The sequence below is a fragment of the Odocoileus virginianus genome, chromosome 8, assembly GCF_023699985.2.
Source record: "Odocoileus virginianus isolate 20LAN1187 ecotype Illinois chromosome 8, Ovbor_1.2, whole genome shotgun sequence".
Taxonomy (NCBI): domain Eukaryota; kingdom Metazoa; phylum Chordata; class Mammalia; order Artiodactyla; family Cervidae; genus Odocoileus; species Odocoileus virginianus.
In genome coordinates this window covers 20,317,992-20,324,079 of record NC_069681.1, presented here as the reverse complement: position 1 = coordinate 20,324,079, position 6,088 = coordinate 20,317,992, and positions in this window count along the sequence as shown.

The window sequence follows — 6,088 nt, the reverse complement described above, 5'->3', positions numbered from 1 at the left end:
CCATATGGTTCGTTAGGTCATGTAATGTAGCTTATAATATCTCAGTGAAAGCGAATATCTCAGCAAAACTGTTCTCTGAACAGGTTTCATAGAGTGGGTTTTTTTCCTTCAACTGAGGGCAAATCTACCTAAATAGTCATAGTTCTAAAACTTAGAGATATAGTTATAACTTCTTTTCATATGCTTAAGAATAGTTAACACCTGTCTGATCTAGGTTTGTTCCAAGCTAAATAATCTCCCAAGAATGTGATGGATGGTGTATGAACCTTGGAGCCCAACAGACCTACATTCAAAATCTCTTCTCTGGAGTCTGAAGCTAGAATTCTATGCCCAAGTTATTATTCAAGTTTGAGGGCATTTTCAAACATAGAAAGATTCATTTGACCACTCATGATCTTACCTGAAAGTCTCCTTAAAGGTTTTATTCCAGTGAAATTTAAAAGAATCATTAAGTACACCAAATCAAAAAAACTGAAGTCTACCTAACCATAGACTATAAAACATTATATAAAATGAAAATACTCCAATGATTTCAACAGGAGAGGTGTAGAAGAAGAAACAAAAGAATTGAAACTAATTATCTTGCCAACAAGCTTGTCATGTTCGGGTGCAGGATACAGAAATTCATGTTTACTCTCATCATCTAGTAGCAGTTTAAGTGTTAAAAATATAAAATGAAAGGGTAAGACCCCTCAATTCCATCCCTAAGTATCTGGAGAAATGAAAACATGCCCTCACAAAGGCTGTACACAAAGCTGTTCATAATTGTTATATTAGCCCCGACTGGAAAAAAACACAAAAGCCCATCAAACTGGTGCTTGAGAAAACAGAAACCATTATATGCTATATCCATTTGATGGAAATTAAGCAAAAGAAAACAGATGTTAAGAAAAAGAAGCTACCGAACACAGCAATATAGAAGACTCAAAAATATACTAAGTAAAAAAAGTGAGAAAAAATTACTATATAATTTCATTTATGTGAAATTCTAGAAAAGACAGAATTTCCATGTTGACAAAGCAGATCAGTGGTTACCTGAGACAGGAGACTGCAAAAGGACAAGATGAAAGTGGGAAAAATGGAAATGTTCTATACCTTAGTGGTAGTTACACAGTTATGCTTTTGTCAAGACTCACTGAAGTGTACACTTAAGACGGGAGTATTTTATTGTATGTAAAATATACCTCAAAATGGACTTCCCAGGTGGCATAGTGGTAGAGAATCCACCTGTTTTCCAATGTGAAGAACTGACTCATTGGAAAAGACCCTGATGCTGGGAAAGATTAAAGGCACAACAGAGGATGAGATGATTGGATGGCATCACCAAGTCAATGGACATGAGTTTGAGCAAGCTCCAGGAGTTGGTGAAGGACAGAGAAGCCTGGCGTGTTGCTGTCCATGGGGTCGCAAAGAGATGACCGAGCGACTGAACTGACAAAGAATCCACCTGCAATGGCTGGAGATGTGTGTTAGATCCTTAGGTCGGGAAGATCTGGAGAAGGAAATGACAACCCACTCCAATATTCTCGCCTGGGAAATCCCATGGACAGAGGAGCCTGGTGGGCTACAGTCCATGGGGTTGCAAAAGGGACAAAACTTAGCGACTAAAACAACAATACCTCTAAAGAGTATACCCTTATATTTAAAAACAAGGATCCCAACCGAAAAATAAAAATGTAACTCCAGCCACTATGGAGGAGCAGGTATTGTGGGTGATGGGGTTTTCAACTCCAGAGTTAAGCACGTGGAGCCAGAGGCTCAGCGCCAGCCACGCTAGCCCCCTGGCCCAAGTGTCAGACGGGTGAGCGAGCTCTCAGATGAATGCACCTCCCAGCCTTCAAGCTACCCCAGCTGACACCAAGTGGAGCTGATCCTCAAGTCTGAACAATTCTCTTCCTTTTCGTCAGTGTTTCAGAAGTTCAGAAGTTTCATGCTTGCTTGAAACTGCCCTTCTGATCTTCGTCATTTCTGAATACATCGCTTCCAGTGAAACTATGCTATCACCTAACTCACCTGATACACAGGGTGGAGCTTATAAAATTAAGACAATCTTTTTTTTTTTTCAATACCTGGGGTTTGAAACTATTATCTCATGAGGAACTCAGGAAAATTAACTTTGAGATTCAAAGGTCATTAGACATCATATCAGTTTAATATTTTGAAAATGTTGTATCTACATGGCTTATCAGGAGAGAAACTAGGCTGTAATTGGTTCCTACTTGCTCATTGTACACCCATTTGCTGCAAAGCTGAAGGTGCTGCCTGCAACTGTCTGCATGCATTGCTCAGTCACTTCAGTCGTGTCTAACTTGCTGCAACCCCATGGACTGTAGCCCACAAGGCTCCTCTGTCCATGGGATTCTCCAGGCAAGAATGCTGGAGTGGGCTGCCATTTCCTTCTCCAGGGGACCTTTCTGACTCAGGGATCGAACCCAGGTCTCTTATGTCTTCTGCATTGGCAAGTGGGTTCTTTACCACTAGTGCCACCTGGGAAGCCTACTATGCAATTGCCTACTATGTTATTATCACCTAAAGAACAGTTCTTTTCCTAGACTTACACTGGTGGTCCTTTTGAAACATATGGAGGACTACCCTGGTGGACTAGTGGATAAGATTGTTGTGTCTTGTTCAGTTGTTGAGTTGTGTTCCACTCTTTGCGACCCCACAGATATAGCCCACCAGGCTCCTCTGTCCATGGAATACTCCACACAAGAATCCTGGAGCAGGTTGCCATTCCCTTCTCCAGGGGAATCTTCTTGACCCAGAGATCGAACGCAGGTGTCCTGCATCGCAGGCAGACTCTTTACCACCTCAGCCACCAGGGAAGTCCTAGAGATACTGCTAAAGAACCTAAAAAGCACAAGGCAACCACCACCACCACCACCACCCCCCCATAACAAAGAATTATCCAGTCCAAATTGTCAACAAGACTGAGAGAAACCCTGAACCAGCTTGTCTCTCCCTGGTAATGCCCTCCAATGAACCTCACCTCTCACTTCAATGAACTGTGCCTCCCACTTCAGCAATTCCTACACGGATTCCTACACGGGTTTTGGGTCCCAAAGAATGGCACCACCTCCAAAATCTTAAAGACTGTGGTCCCTTTCTCTTCGTGCCTCCTCTTCCTGCCAGCTGGCTCCCTTGCTCCCTCCATGGTGGTTCTTTGACTTCATTCAAACCTTCTAGCTCATCATCGAGACCATTTAGGCCAATTTCTATTTTCATTTATTTTTATTTTTTGGCTGTACCAAGTAGCTTGTGGGATAGTTTACCGACCAGAGATTAAATCTGAGCCCTTGGCAGTGAGAGCACAGAGCCCTAACCACTGTGCCACCAGGAATTCCCTCTAGTATTTTTTAAAAGATAACCCAGATACAATTAAATTTCATCATGTTTTATTCAAAATATCAGTTCAGTATTAATCAATATGAAGTGAAGTCGCTCAGTCATGTTCGACTCTGTGATCCCGTGGACTGTAGCCTGCCAGGGTCTTCTATCCTGTCTGCGCCACCAGGGGAGCTCATTAATCAATACACAAAATGACCAATGGAATATTTTACTTCTTTTTTTTTTTTTTTAATTTTGAACCCAGATGGCTCAGATGGAAAAGAATCTGCTTGCAATGCAGGAGACCCAGGTTTGATCCCTGCATTTGGAAGATCCTCTTAGAGAAGGAAATGGCAACCCACTTCAGTATTCTTGCCTGGAGAATTCTATGGACAGAGGAGCCTGGCAGGCTATAGGCCATGGGGTGGCAAATAGTTGGACACAACTGAGCAACTGACGCTTTCACTTTGGTATTTTACTTTTTTCTAAACTGGCATAAATAAATGCAATAAAATTTTGAGCATTATCTTTCATCTACTAGTCTCACCAAATTCATTTAGTAGGTTATTTCATTTGTAGGTTATTTTTCACACATATAATCTTATCATTTGTAAACAATGACAATATTATTTCTTTCATTATAATATTTATGCCTTTTCTTTCTTTCTCTTATAAACAAGTTAAAATCCCCCGGTGAAATTCTGACAGGAATGGGCTGGCAAGAACTCTTGCCTTGTTCCCAACCAGTGGGGAGGAATTCTGTGGCCAGCCATCACCACCTGATTTTATTTTCTTAAGTGCTGGGGCACTCTGAAATCCTGTGTGTATTTTACACTTACAGCACATTTCTATTTGCACCAGCAGTACTTTTCATGTGCTCAGGAGCCACGCATGAGTAGAGCCTACAGACTAGATGGTGCCATTCTCCACTCACTTCCTTCACAGGGATATTCGGTCTAGACCCTGAGGTGTGTCACGTCAGTCACCCTAACATCAGCACCCTTAGCTCCCCAGTCCTAACATGCTTGTACTCGGTAGCTTCAGTTGTGTCCAACTCTTTGCGACACCATGGACTGTAGCCCGCCAGGCTCCTCTGTCCATGGGATTCTCCAGGCAAGAATACTGGAGTGGGTTGCCATGCCCTTCTCCAGAGGAATCTTGCTGAGCCAGGAATTGAAAACTGTGTCTCCTGGGTCTCCTGCATTGCAAACACTTTCTTTACTGCTGAGCCACTGGGGAAGCCCAGTCCTAGTATAGTTCTGTTAACTGCATAATCCCAGGATCAGGATGATTCAAAATTCTCACTCCTGGAAACAACTACATAACTGTGGACAGGAATCACCTCTCAGTTGGTCTATCACCTTTGACCACAATAGCTTCACCTTGTGTTTTGAAAACATATTCAAAACTTCACCACTCAGAATTTTACTGTATAAAATAAAGAAGTATAAGAACTAATAAATAAGTTAAAAAAATCTTGACTTAAAAAAATCTTCTGCTTCAAGATTTCCAAAGTCTATAGATGACAATTTTCTATTTCATAGAGAAAATGGAGACTGTCGAGATTTCTTCTTCTTTTTTTTCTCTAATATTATGTACATCCATCCGCATTTTTATTTCCTCTGCTGGTCTTCAAAGCAAACGTGTTTGTTCCTCATTTAGTCCAAGGCTAATCCTCTTCCTGGGCTTTGGAAGCCACCTCTTCATCTCAACTAGACCTTCCTGTTTCCCCTGCCTCTAGCATTTTCAGCCTCTCTTTCCTTCCCATTGGTTTATATTATCCGTCAACACATAACTACAATTTCCCCATTAACAGAATACTTGTATATAAGCTTGGGCTTTCCTCTACCCCATGGTTATCACCCTTTCTCCTCTTTATGGCTAAGTATCTTTTCTTTTTTTTTTTTTTTAATATTTATTTAGTCACTCCAGGTCTTAGTGGTGCCAAGTAGGATCTATTCCTCTGACAAGGGATCAAACCCCGGGTCCCTGCTTTGGGAGCCCAGAGTCTTAACCACTGGACCACACGGCCAGTCCCTATGGCCAAGTATCTTGAAAATATCTTATGGTCCTTGATTCCTTTGACAGTCCCACTTCAACTATTGTAATCTTCTCCCTCATCGCATCCAGACTACTTTCTTCAAGATCACCTATGACGTTCTGTTGCTAAACACGATATGCTCTCTTCAGACTTTGTAACTCGGCCAACTTTTGAGACTGTTGATCATTGCAACGTCTCTGACATTCTTGCAGTGTCAGACTCTGGAGCCAAACTGCCTGGATTCTGATTCTACCACTCAGTTGTGGGACCTGAAATAAAAATAGTACCTAACTTTAGGGCTGTTTTGAAGACTGAGTAACCTATTCTACACACTTTACATGTAAAACTCACTTAAACAGAACCTGCTCCTCATAATTTGTATATGTTATTTATAATAATAGATAGGTGTGGCTATTTATGGGGGACCCCTGATGAGGTCCCACACTGGCCCAAGTTCACACAACTGGTGAAGCTGAGTGCTGCGCCCATGAAACTTACCTACATGCACGGTTGGCTTAAACTGGAGACAGAATTTGGGTTATGAGAAGGACACTTCTGCTTAATATTACTGGCATTGTTCTGGAGCGACGTGGAACAGCTCTTTGAAAACGCACCCTTCGTGGGCCGGGCTGAGGTGAGAACAGCGCCGCCCGCCCGACCGACCCGGGACGCTTCCTTCGCCGGCAACCCGAGAGACGACCCGCTGGCCCGCCCTCCGGA